This window comes from Apium graveolens, chromosome 11 (assembly GCF_009905375.1).
Source record: "Apium graveolens cultivar Ventura chromosome 11, ASM990537v1, whole genome shotgun sequence".
NCBI lineage: Eukaryota > Viridiplantae > Streptophyta > Magnoliopsida > Apiales > Apiaceae > Apium > Apium graveolens.
The window spans coordinates 184,854,849-184,869,762 of record NC_133657.1 but is presented as its reverse complement, the minus strand read 5'-3'; the positions used below and the strand labels follow the sequence as shown (position 1 = coordinate 184,869,762).

The 14,914-nt window shown below is 30.4% G+C and overlaps 1 long non-coding RNA gene across 2 annotated transcripts; it reads right to left on the bottom strand.

The window, feature by feature from the left end:
• Window positions 1–8,692: 8,692 nt before the first annotated feature.
• LOC141697713 (uncharacterized) lies at window positions 8,693–11,737 on the bottom strand. 2 transcript variants are annotated; one of them, XR_012564831.1, is made up of 4 exons: window positions 11,299–11,737; window positions 9,886–10,180; window positions 9,107–9,783; window positions 8,694–8,964 (listed from the first exon to the last, which is right to left on the bottom strand). It is a non-coding gene; the product is annotated as an uncharacterized LOC141697713 (long non-coding RNA). The 2 variants fall into 2 exon arrangements; XR_012564830.1 differs by having other exon boundaries at window positions 8,693–9,783.
• Between the last annotated feature and the right edge of the window lie 3,177 nt (window positions 11,738–14,914).

Here is a 14,914-nt window from a genome sequence, read left to right as displayed (position 1 = left end):
AAAATCTAAATTTTTTTAAAAAAATTAAACATTTTTAAAATTAGTAGGTATCATCATCCGTATGGTTGGATCATTGAACAAGAATTTAAAAAAATAGAATAATCACTCGAGACAATACTAGGTAACATGAACCAGTGTTGACCGTAATTTAACTATTAAAAAAGTACGTGATATAAAATCTAATTTTTTTATAAAAAAATTTAAGCATCTCTAAAATTAGAAGGTAACATCATACGTACGGTTGGATCATTGAACAAGAACTTTACGAAAATAGATTCATCATTGGGAACAAGTCTTGGTTATAGGAACACGTGTTGACCGTAATTTGACTATTATAAAAACATACGATATAAAATCTAAATTTTTTAAAAAACATTTAGACATCTCTAAAATTAGAAGATATCATCATCCGTACGGTTGGATCGTTGAACAAAAATTTTTAAAAAATAGAATCACCACCCGGAACAAGACTACATAATGTTAACCCGTGTGTATCGGGGTTTGACTATTTAAAAACCATGTGATGTAAAATTTATTTTTTTTTAAAAAAAATTACACATCTCTAAAACTAGTAGGAAACAAAATCCGTACGGCTAGATCTATTAAAAATTATTTAAAAAAATTAAAACATGAATATAACAAATAAATTTTAAGAATAGTACAATAACTAACGCAACACTAAATAACCTACTCCAATACCAGAAAGCAAATGCAACACCTGAAGTGCCACGTCAGCTGGTGGGCCTCAATGTGTGTCACGTCAGCATGCCACGTCACCAGTGGGTCCCAATATATGGGGCCCAAAATGTTGACATGGCATGACACATCAGCATGCCACATCAGCACCCGTGGGTCCCCAGCATGCCACCTTAGATTTATTTTTCACGTCAGCATTTATTAAAAAAAAAAATCTAATGCAACACTATGACCTCTACTGTTGCATGCTGCGCAACACTAACAGTTATTAGCAACGGTAGCTTCAATGTAATGCAACGCTTTCACCACTATGTTGCAATAAAAACCGTTGGCTATGTGCACTTATGGCGTAGTGGACATAATATATACTGATGAAATATATTGATGATGTCATCCTTTGTGGGTCCCACTGATGCCACGTCAGCATGCCACGTCAGCATGTCACGTAAGCATGCCACGTCACCAGTGGGTCCCAATATGTGAGGCCCAAAATACTGACGTGGCATGACACATTAGCATGCCACATCAGCACCCGTGGGTCCCCAGCATGCCACCTTAGATTTATTTTCCACGTCAACATTTATTAAATAAAAAAAATCTAATGGAACGGTATGACCTCTACTTTTGCATGCTGCGCAACACTAACAGTTATTAGCAACAGTAGCTTCAATGTAATGCAACGCTTTCACCACTATGTTGCAATAAAAACCGTTGCCTATGTGTACTTATGGCGTAGTGGATATAATAATTGATATCAGTGTTTAGCTATCAGAATTTTCCATCAGAGTCTATGACTAGATTATATCAGAGTTTGACAAAGGATGACATTATCAATATATTTCATCAGGATATATTCATATCAGTGTTGTCCAAGCTGTAAATCAATAGATGATTGATACTGTCATAAAATGATAATATTTGTAGAGATATGTCGATGTAGGAGTTTAGTATTTGTACAAATCAATTATAAGATATGTACAATTTTTTTCCTTATTTGATATATCCTAGAGTGAGATATGTACTATATTTTTCTTATTTGATAAATCGTAGATTGATTGTGTAACTATGAAATATATGCATAGATTAGGTTAACACTATAGATGTCAATAATTGATATATCATTTATGTAATCTAGCAGCTCTCAAGGATATTTGTTCATCCTTTGAGAGAGTTTTGTAATAGTTTTTATCATCAATATATAAAGTGTTCTTTGCATTTGAGTTCTTAATTTCAATTTGATTGTTAAATACTTCATTTACCCCCTATATAGTATACATTAAGTCCTAACGATTTGTATGAGAGCAAGATGTTGATACAAAAATTATTTTAAGATCCAGGAAATAATCAAATATGTTTGACAAAAAAAATCAACCAAAACAACCACCACCAGTCATAAACCAAATCAATAACAACATGAAAATATATGAAATCACCTGAGTTCCAATTCTGAAAGTAAATGAGTATCCTATTTGTAAAGTGAAGATAGCCATGTGTTTGGAAGCTACAAATCTTGTGTATCCTAACTGGATTTATGATGGTCTATACAAGCCTAAAAAACTGGTTATTTCTCTTGCCGGTAAGGCTGAAAAAATGATTGATACAGAAAAGAATGTTAAAATACATGTATTTTTGATGATGGACAAAACATATAGCACAATCATTCATTAAGTTGGTGGAGCTATCAACGATAAATTTATTATTGTTTGATAGCCTTTGGTAGAGTAGCTTATCTACTGATAAGTTTTTGTAGCATTTTTCACGTAGATCTTAATGGATAGTCGTTGTTATAAATATTTATTCCATTGTCATCACTGGCTTAATGGATAAAGAGAATATGATGGTTAATTGTAAATACTCGATGCCATGTAATTCTGATTAAGTGAAGTGAGCCATCAATGGCTAAGGAGAACAGACTTTTAATGTATAATCGATCAGTTTATAAACTACTAAGGAGATTATACTATGAATGGATAAAGTAGCAAAAAGCATTGACAGTGTAACAGAGCACATATATCAAGCATATTGGCTGATAGAAGATCCCAGTTTAAAAAGTGGGAGCCAAGACAAAACGTGCATGTGATCATAAATTCTGAAGAAGAAGAAACATTCCATTTCTATGCATGACAAATTCGATGGATATTCGAAGCAATATATCAGGATTAAATTTAGCCTCTTCTTTTAAGCCTCACAGGAAAGAGAGTGCAGAAGTGATATTGTTGGACCTCAAAGACCGAGTCATGTGTTGTCTAACAAGCAATTGTAACTTGGTGATATATGAACCAAGTAGTAGCAGTGTATTCTCTAAGAAATATTTTTATAGATTTTTTCTTAGATCTTAGTTGAAAGCACTATCTCTGACAGAAACACTGTTAAAAGAAGCTGTGAAATTATTGTAATTTGCACATATTATTTCTTCAATACATAACTTGGTTGGCAAGTCAAAAACAATCTACCTAATTTTTTTTATGTCCTGCTTATTTATTTCAGTATAGTAATTATTAATGTTCGAAAATATTGAAATTAGTAATTTGTATTTAACCCCCCTCTTCAACAAATTACCCAAGTATTGATTGTTCGTAATTAACAATTTGTATAAAAGAAATCCCTCAACTTACATAGGGTTTAAAAATATTAAAGCTATACAATCTGTCATGGGTAAGAAGGATGTTGGTGTAAAGATTCTAATTCTGGACAAGGAATTTTATTTTCACTGGAAGGTAAAGATGAGGCTTCACTTGATGTCTCAAGATGACAGTTTTGTTAATTGTATAGACAATGGTCTTTATGTTCCTATGAAGACAATCATAGGACATACAACAGCTGATAGAACCATTGGTTCTGACAGAATTGTTGTAAAGCATCTAGATGACTACTCACCAGATGACCTGGAGGAGGTCAGCAAAGAAAAGAGGACTATGAACGTCCTATTCAATGGAATATATTTTGACATGTTTGAATATGTTGGGAATAGCTCTATAGCTAAGAATATTTGGGATACCATTCAAACTCTTTTTGAAGGATATGAACAAGATAAAAAGAACAAGATATTACTTTTCATACAATAGTTTCAGTACTTTCACTTTATCCCTGGTGACGGATTCAGTGAAACATTCAATAGATTTCAAAAGATGTTAAATAGACTAAACCTGTATGGAAAAGTTTATCAAGTTAAAGACTATAACCTGAAGTTTTTAAGATCTCTTCCAAATGAATGGAAGTCAATAACTGTCTCTATTAGAAACTCATATGACTACAAAGAATACACTATTGACAGATTGTAGCCCTTGTTGCATCTAATCACCGTGAGAAGAAAGAGGAAGCAAAATTACAATATGCAACAAATGAATCTGAAGAAGCAAGACCAAAATTATCAAAAAATAAAACCTAAAGAAGTTGAAGCTGAAAGTGACTCATCTTTAACAGATGATTTAGAGCAGCTGGATGAAAAAATGACCTTCATGTTAAAAAGATTTTCTAATTTAAAATTCAAAAAAAAAAGTTCTTCTTCAAGCTATTCAACAAAGAGTTCAGCTCTAATATGTATTTAGTTGATAAATCCAAATTCGAGTGCTACAATTGTGGAATAGTGGGACATTTTGCAAATGTATGGAGAAAGTCGAAGAACCTTAGAAGTGGTGAAGCTATGAATTATAAGAAGAAATATTTTGATCTATTAAGACAAAAAAAGAAATCTTTCATCATCAAAAAAAGACTGGGCTGATGGTGGTGAATTAGGTGAAGAAATAGAGTATGTTTATCTGACACTAGTGGCTAATGATGATGGTCTTGAAGCTTGGTCATCAAGCAATCAAGTAATTAGTAGTGATCTATCTAATTTGAGTATGAGTGAATGAAAAAAAAATCTATTAATGACATGACATATGAACTATATAATTTAAATGTTACTTTAATATCTCTCAAGAAAGAAAATGATAGAGTTAAATAGGGATTGTGATTGTGCTGGAAATAGGGATAAATTATTCCTTTTGTGATTGTGCTGGAAATAGGGATAAATTACAACTTTAATATATTAGTGATTTTTGGAGTCACCGGAAAACATCAACAAATATAAGCTATCTATTGAAGGAACTGGTGAGTTCTTCCAAACTGGAAAAACTCAATGAGAAGTATGATCTAGTTAGTAATAACTTTGTACCTGGTGAAGGTAGAAAAACCAAGCAGAATAAACATCAGAACATATGTCACTTATCCAACAAAAACTTGAAGGATAAGACTAGGACTAGTATAGGCTTCAAGAGAAAGAATAATAGAAATGGCAAGATAACTATTAACAAATAAAACAACTACACTCTAATTAAATATGCTCCCAAAAAATTCTGTGCTATGTGTGGTAGTTTTAGTTATATGTAAATTGCAAATCTATGCCTACGCCTACTATGTCCATGCCAAAATTTATGTTCCTGCCATGCATTCTTTGCCTATGCCAAATGTGTTTAATCAGAACTGCAATAACATGCCATTCATTTCTAGTTCCTACTTCTCCGCATATGTCATGTCATGGAACATGCCTAAAATAAATAATGTGTTTCTTATCACATAAATGTCATGCATCCGAAAAACTCTGCATCTGACTTGACCATTATTAACCTTGTTCAAATATCAAAGGAAAAAGTGAATTTTGACCCTCCAAAGCCTAAATTTAAAAATGGTAAAAAGGCAAAAAAAGCATTAGACAAAACATGACCAAAAACACTTGGGTAAAAAGTTGAATTGAGTTTGTTTTGATTGTGTGCAGGGAAGAAAGAAAAATCTATGGTATGTGGATAGCGGCTGTTCAAGACACATGACTGGTTATTCATCCCTGTTAACAGAACTGGAGGAGAAAGCTGACCTAAACATTAGCTTTGGAGATGACAATAAAAGGTACACTATGGGATATGGTTTGATTGCAAAAAGAAATGTCTTTATTGATTAAGTAGCACTAGTTGAAGGACTGAAGCACAACTTGCTTAGTGCCCATCAATTATGTAATAAAGCTCAAAGTAGACTTTGATCTGGAAGCATGTGTTGTTACAAATAAGAAAAATAACAAAATGGTATTAACTAGAGTCAGAAAAGGAAAAATGTTTATATAGCTCACTTGAACTTAACAGATGCGGACTCTAACACATGTCTTCTCACTAAGGCAAGTATTGATGAAGATTGACTATGTAATAAAAAACATTCTCAATTAAACTTTTCAAAAATGAATGATTTGGTTAAGAAAGATTTAGTAACAACAAATTCAAATTTACAATTTCCAGATATGGTCTCTATAATGCTTGTCAACTTGGTAAGAACAAAATTTCTTTCAAGAGTAAGAGAGTCTCCTCAATTGACAAACCTTGCAACTTCTTCACATGGATCTATTTGGACCAGTCAATGTCATGTATGTCTCTAAGAAGAAATACTATCTTGTAATTGTTGATAATTTTTCCAAATTCACTTAGACGAACCTTCTTCCTGCGTTCAAAGAATGAGACCAGTGAAATCATTATTAATCACATCATGATAATCAATAACAACTCTAATTTAAAAGTGAGAAGGATCAGAATTGACAATGAAACTGAATTCAAGATTACGGTTATGACAGAGTTCTGTGAAAAGACTGGAATCCATCACGAGGTTTTTGCACCAAGAGCTCCTTAATAAACTTGAGTTGTCGAAACGAAAAATAGAAATCATAATGAATATGCCTATTTTTGGGCCAAAGCCATTAATACTACATGTTATACTCAGAATATCTCTCTGATAAATCCAGCTCTGGGTTTGGATATTAATGTTTTGTTGTTTGAAATCACGGGGAAAATATTGACAAGTATGAAGCCAAGGTAGATGAAGGAATTCTTGTTGGGTATGCAGCTGACAAGGTCAGTAGAGCCTACAACATGAGAATTAACATTGTTATGGAATTAGTTCATATAATATTTTATGAAAAAGAGATTCAAGGATTGATAGATTAGGAGTACAATGATGCTCTTATATTCGACGATTAAATGGATGACTGGCAACACTAATCCATAAACGGCATTCTGCAACAACTCAAAAATATTGCAAAAAGTGGAAATAATGTTGTGTAAACTAATAAAAATGAATGACAACACTTTTGTGGTGTTAGACTTTTCACTGTTGCCCTAGGTATCAATGACAACATTTTATATACCAATCTCAACATCCGATATTTGTGTTGTAAAAAGGCATAATTTGGTGTAAAAATGGGTCCCGCAACAGGGCTTCATGTTCGGGGCCCACCTGTAATTTTTTAATGTTGTAAAATTTATATATATACTCATGTAACATACTAGCTATTTTTTTATTGCACCAATTATAATTATGAATATCATTCCAAATTTCATGATCCTCAACTTTAAAATAAAAACAACATAAAGGGACGTTACTTAAAAAAAGTAAAGACATAAATATTGTCTAACTAGGCAAATCTATATCAAGTTTTTCCACATCTTTGTAACCACTTTTTCTTCTACCTTCATTATCATGAACAATGATTTTCCTTGGATTTTTTGGTTGTGCATTCATAATACTTAACTAGTTTTCAGCTCATCTTTTTCTTCAAATATATGTTTTTCCTCTCAAAGTTCATTGTTCTCATTGTACAAAAATTAGAAATGACTATTAGTTAATTGATGTAAATAATGGTTAATGTCAAGATATGAAGGAAACTATAAAACAATATTCAATTACGGTTGTACTTTCGAATGACTAGGAATTTAATAATAATGCATACATATATGAAATTTAGCCATAGACAAATAAAGATAAAAGCACTGAAATACTCGGCCCAAAGTAAAAGATAAATGCACTAAACCTCCACATTCAGCCTTTTGATTTTGACCTTCACCTTCTAATTGCGTAGTTCATTACATCAACTTCATGGTTTTTACTTTTAAATTTTAACAAAAACGTTTATAGTTGACTGTGTAACAAAAAAAACCCAAAGCTCCAATTTTTTTAAAAAAAAATTGGACACATGGTTAAAGGTAGACAATAGATACGTTATCCCTATCTGGTAAAATTAAGAAGAAGAGTCATTTACCATAATTTATCCCATGAACAAGCCTTGCACAATATTTTCAAAAGCCTGGTCATTTTCTAGACCAAATTTTATTAGCATGTTCACAGAGTATATAAAAAAAGGAACACGGCCCATTATCTAATTTATTTATTTTCCTTTCCTGGAAAACACCTTACACAACACCTAAAAAAATTAATCACTATTACAGACATGTAACGCATCTTTATATACTTACTTTGTGATGAAAAAAGGCCACATTTAATTCTCCTCCATCAAAAACCCCACTTGACTTAATTTGAGGAGGCCATATTGTTATCAAAATGAAAATGGCATAAATAAAATAGATTCCAAAAATTTATAAAGTTATATATATATGAATAAAATAAAGTGCAGAACAAAGAGAAGCAAGAAATTGAACAAAAACATGAAGAGCACAATTTTATGCAACAATGCTTTAATATTTGAAAATTGTGTTTGTATAAAATTACATTCATCAACCCTACAAGAAATCTGACCATTTATGACGGTTTTTTTGAACTGAGATCATCGTAACTAATCCATTTACGACGGAAAAAAATCGTCATTTTTGGTGGAATAGTAAGTTTAATTTTCGTCACAAGATAAAATTGCGTTATAAGTTGGTGAACCTGGCCCACATTAACAATTTAATAATAAATCAACTTACGACGAAAATAATCGTTGTATGTTGTTATCTTCCGACTGAAAAAATCGTCATTTTAAATCTTTTGGGACCCACCTTTAATAAATTACTTAAACAATTATGAACAACCTGTAGTAAATAACCCAGAAATTCCGTCGTAAGTTTTATTCTCTAAAAGCATGCATCTTTCTGCTACTTTTCTGGTTCCAGCCATTTCTTCAAAATAAATTCTAAATCTGTTCAATCTGCAATTCCAATCTAAATACAATTGTATCCCAATTCAACACAAAATTAAAATTTGAATTTTATAACAAGCAATTATGCACACAATTATACAAATCATAACTTAAAAATATAATAATTTACATAAATATTCTCTTAGCTACTCAACTTCTATAATGATATTTAACCTTTGGGTATATAATACAGAATTGTAAATTCTCCTACCTAATCTAATTTGCTCCTATTTTATGAAGAGGCCCAAGTTCCATCCTATCATTTTTTTGCAACTGGAGTTCACAATCATCTTGTAAACCATTTGCATTTGCACATTAACATTGGAAAGGCAAACCTCCTACAAATGATACCCGAATTATGTAAGTGCTAAAGTTACAGTAGTTTACTACACATCTTTATAATATATGTACATGTGCAGGTGCATTGTGTGAGTTGATCAACATAGTAGCTTAATAAAAAATAGAAACATAAGTTCTTACTCGTCTAGGACCGGCATGGGCACAAAATATGGAAAGAATCCTTGTTCCACAACGAACCTCAACCACAACCTCAACATGTGATTATATAATATCTTATAAAATTGGTTGGACACAAAAGCATTCAACAACAAATTTGAATTTCATTTCTATCATGAAATTTTCTAATTCTACATAAAGGTCAGCAATTAAACAATGATCACCGCAATAAGGTTGCAGTAGCTAAGATACTCTTACATTGATATTTTATGTAGTGCTGCTAAGATGATACCTTATTGTAGTAATCACACATACTTCCGTCCAATCTGTCTCGGCTCTTATGCATGATTCACTTGTATTTCTACAATATTTCGAACAGACTGTACTATCATTTTTTGACGAAAAGGATGTCTTGTCTTCCAGAAAATTCCACACGAACCTTGGAACATCACCAACATAACCAAGATATGGAGTTGAAGATGGTTCCTCCAAGATGACGCCAACATAATGGTTGGGGCAATAACTGGTGTGTAAAATATACTGCTTCACCAGATCATAAGATAATCCCGGCTCACATGATAACAAGCAACCCAATAGTTCTTCAACTAAAGATGTGCAATAATGGAAGCACTCGGAAAGTATGTACAGTGATCGTGCAACAATGGAAGCAGCTGCAACTATGGCTGAAAAGTTGATATTAGCTGTAAAAAGACAAAACTGTAAATGAGAAAAAGAAAAGGTGATTATTTTATAACGCATCAAAGTGATAAACCCAGAAAAAAACAATATTTATGTCAACTTACTAAGATTATCAAGATGACTGTGATAGAATTTGTTGTTGAAGACAGTATCGAAGTCTTCTAAAATAATTCCAGAAGTACGAGAGTCCTGTCAGAGAGAACATAGTCAAACAATCCTATTTAATGTAGCTGATCTACTCTTTCTTTGATAGTAATGTAATCAATTTATAATTTAGTCATAATAGTAGCTCCAGATCATAATGTCATCTCGATACTGGCGCTGGTATCCATTCAAGCACACTACTAAAGACTTGGCACCAGGAATTCCTTTTAAATCCTTAATAGGTCTGTACATAACCTGGAATGGATAAAAATATGTTAAAAATATGAAATGGTCACATAACTAGTCAGCTATTTGAACAAAAGAAAATCAAAGATATATATCTAAACTTCATCTTATCTACTCAAGAGAAAAAAGTGCTCAACGTAACATCATATATATTAATAAAAACTACTTAAACTCAAAAAAAGACCAGAATAACAAGGGATGAGATGATAATTGAATGTGCAATCACACTAACTAATTTGGAGGTGAATCTGATTCTTGAGAATACTACATTATATAAAGGAAACCAGAACATGCATAAGTACTAATGTTAAAGAGAATAAAGCAGATCCAATGGTAAAATACAACCATTACATTGTCTTGAATCCTTCAAAAAACTTAAAGATCTAATTGCAATAAACCTAATTACATTTCACATGATTATGGGCCCAAGGCTTTAATAAATAAGAATCAGCCGACCTGAAGGGCCCCTCCAACCCACTAAGTCTGCTACTACTAGCCACAAACCACCTAAACTACTACTGCAAAACAGAGTGATCAGTTATACAAATCAGCAGTTTGTAGGTAGTATTAGCCTTCATTAGTTTACATTTTAACAAAAAGATACAAACATACACAAAAACACACACATGTTACTAGACTTAACGAAAGCAAGAAATACATCACAACTCAGATCAAATACAACAAACATAATAGATTACTAAAACAAACTATATAACTTTATGTTGCATTGACAAAAAAAGTTAAGGAAAAAGCAGATGATTAAATTTGTTTATACAAATGCTGAGTGTCGAAATCACAGGGTGTACAGAAAAAGTTTTACAAAATTAAAAACTCACTTCATTCTTTGTTTTACTAGTTATGTCGCCTGCCTTGACGGAGGCAATACGCAAGACTCTATATGTACTGTAATCCACAAGAAATAGAAACCAAAAATACATGACGTAGTAATGCTGATAGAAATAGAAACCGAAAATAGGACATTGTACTTGCTCAACCAATTTCTCAAATACATATACACAATTTCTCAACTAATTTAGGAACATCATATGTTGTAACAAATCAAACAAATACCAAAAAAAAATAACAAAAAAAATCCTCTATTGGTAGTGAATTGAAGGAGCACTTACGGAACTGAGAACACGTCTTTTACTCCGATTTGGACTAGTCGGCGAGCTAGGTGACGGCCTAGAGTTCCAGTGAATGTTTCGGTGGTGATGGCCGGCGAGGCTGCAGCTACTTGATTTGTGGAATCCATTGGGTGATTCTTTGACCCTTTTTTATGAATTTTAATGGGGCGTGGATGAATATTGGAAGTTGTTTGAGATGATTGAAGTAGTGAGTTGTAGAAAGGTGGAATATATATACAAATCGAGATGAGAGAGAGACGGATACCTAAATCGAACCCCTTAATTGAGAGATAAACATACATACAATGAAGATATAAGCCCTCTATCAAATCTGAAAATAGAAGCTACAAATGGAAGTCCTGAACCCCCTTGACTGAAGGAGCAGCCGAAACCCTAGTTTGTCGCCGCACTTATTTTCCTTTCCAAAGAGAGGGAGAGATATAGGGTTAGTCTGTTAAAAAGAAGATACGAGAAGATATGCTGATATTATTTTGGGTAAAAGGGCGGTCATTTTGCCGCTCTCAGTAATTTATTTGTTCTATACTTTTTTTACTAATATAATATTAATGTTATAACTTATTAATTTTAAAATTATTTAAAAAACACAATTTTATCTAATTCACTTCTTATGAAAATGACCCGAAACCCGAAAAATAGCCATTTTTCTCAACGATCCAACTGTATGGATGTTAATATATATATATATATATATATATTCCTGATATAACCAAAATTTTATATCAAAATAATTTAATTTGTTTTACACTTTTAATAGTCAAGCATGAGTTTGACTACTACAACTAACTAGTGTTAAATCCTGAATTGTTGTTTCGATTATTTTAAAAATAATTTTCAACAATCCAACCATATGGATGTCAATAGATATATATATATTAGTCATATAACCAAAATTTCATAAAAAATTGTTTTTATTTGGTTTGCCATTTTAACAGTTAAGCATGAGTTTGACTAGTACAACTAACTAGTATTTACTTCTGAATTTGTGTTTCGATTATTTTAAAAATATTTCTCAACGATCCAACTGTATAAATGTCAATAAATATATATATTAGTGATATAACCAAAATTTCATATCAAAATAATTTTATTTGATTTTCCATTTTAACAGTCAAGCATGAGTTTGACTAGTACATCTAACTAGTGTTTAATCCTGAATTTGTATTTCAATTATTTTAAAAATATTTCTCAACGATCCAACCGTATTAATGTTAATAAATATATATATTAGTGATATAACCAAAATTTCATATCAAAATAATTTTATTGGGTTTTCTATTTTAAAAGTGAAGCACGAGTTTGACTAATACATCTAACTAGTGTTTAATCCTGAATTTGTATTTCGATTATTTTAAAAATATTTCTCAACGATCCAACTATATAGATGTCAATAAATATATATTTTAGTGATATAACCAAAATTTTATATCAAAATAATTTTATTTGATTTGTTATTTTAACAGTGAAGCATTAGTTCGACTAGTACAACTAACTAGTGTTTACTTCTGAATTTGTGTTTCAATTATTTTATAAATATTTCTCAATGATCCAACCATATGAATATCAATAAATATATATTAGTGATATAACTAAAATTTCATATGAAAATAATTTTATTTGGTTTTCCATTTTAAAAGTAAAGCATGAGTTTGACTAGTACATCTAACTAGTATTTAATCCTGAATTTGTATTTCGATTATTTTAAAAATATTTCTCAACGATACAACCATATGGATCTTAATAAATATATATTTTAGTGATATAACCAAAATGTTATATCAAAATAATTTTATTTGGTTTACAATTTTAACAGTTAAGCATCAGTTTGACTAGTACAACTAGCTAGTGTTTACTTTCAAATTAGTGCTTCGACTATTTTAAAAATATTTCTCAACGATCAAACCGGATGGATATCAATAGATATATATATATATATATATACATATATATATATATATATATTAGTGATATAACCGAAATTTCATATCAAAATAATTTCATTTGTTTTGCAATTTTAACAGTTAAGCATGAGTTTGACTAGTACAACTAACTAGTGTTTACTTCTGAATTAGTGTTTCGATTATTTTAAAAATATTTCTCAACGTTCCAACCGTATGAATGTCAATAAATATATATATTAGTGATATAACCAAAATTTCATATCAAAATAATTTTATTTGATTTTCCATTTTAACAGTTAAGCATGAGTTTGACTAATACATCTAACTAGTATTTAATCCTGAATCTGTATTTCGATTATTTTAAAAATATTTCTCAACGATCCAACCTTACCGATGTCAATAAATATATATTTTAGTGATATAACCAAAATTTCACATCAAAATATTTTATTTGGTTTGTCATTTTAACAGTCAAACATGAGTTTCACTAGTACAACTAACTAGTATTTACTTCTGAATTTGTGTTTCGATTATTTTAAAAATATTTCTCAAAGATCCAACCATATGGATCTCAATAAATATATATTTTAGTAATATAACCAAAATTTCATATCAAAATAATTTTATTTGGTTTGTCATTTTAATAGTCAAGCATTAGTTTGACTAGTACAACTAGCTAGTGTTTACTTTTGAATTTGTGCTTCGACTATTTTAAAAATATTTCTCAACGATCCAACCATATGGATGTCAATATATATATATATAAATATATTAGTGATATAACCAAAATTTTATATCAAAATAATTTTATTTGTTTTGCAATTTTAACAGTCAAGCATGAGTTTAACTAGTACAACTAACTAGTGCTTACTTCTGAATTTATGTTTCGATTATTTTAAAATTATTTCTCAATGATACAACCGTATAAATGTCAATGAATATATATATTAGTGATAGAACCAAAATTTTATATCAAAATAATTTTATTTGGTTTTCCATTTTAACAGTCAAGCATGAGTTGACTAATATCTAACTAGTGTTTAATCTTGAATCTGTATTTTGATTGTTTTAAAAATATTTCTCAACAATTCAACCATATGGATGTCAATAAATATATATTTTAGTGATATAACCAAAATTTCATATCAAAATATTTTATTTGGTTTGTCATTTTAACAGTCAAGCATGAGTTTGACTCGTACAACTAACTCGTCTTTACATCTGAATTTGTGTTTCGATTATTTTTAAAAATATTTCTCAATGATACAATTATATGAATGTCAATAAATATATATTAGTGATAAAACCAAAATTTCATATAAAAATAATTTTATTTGGTTTGAGTTTAACCAGTACATCTAACTAGTGTATAATCCTGAATTTGTATTTCGATTATTTTAAAAATAGTTCTCCACGATCCAACCGTATTGATCTCAAAAAATATATATTTTAGTGATATAACCAAAATTTCATATAAAAGTAATTTTATTTGGTTTGCCATTTTAACAGTCAAACATCAGTTTGACTAGTACAACTAGCTAATGTTTACTTTTGAATTTGTGCTGCGACTATTTTAAAAATATTTCTCAACAATCCAACTATATCTATGTCAATAAATATATATATATTAGTGATATAATCAAAATTTGATATCAAAATAATTTATTTGTTTTGCAATTTTAATAGTCAAGCATGAG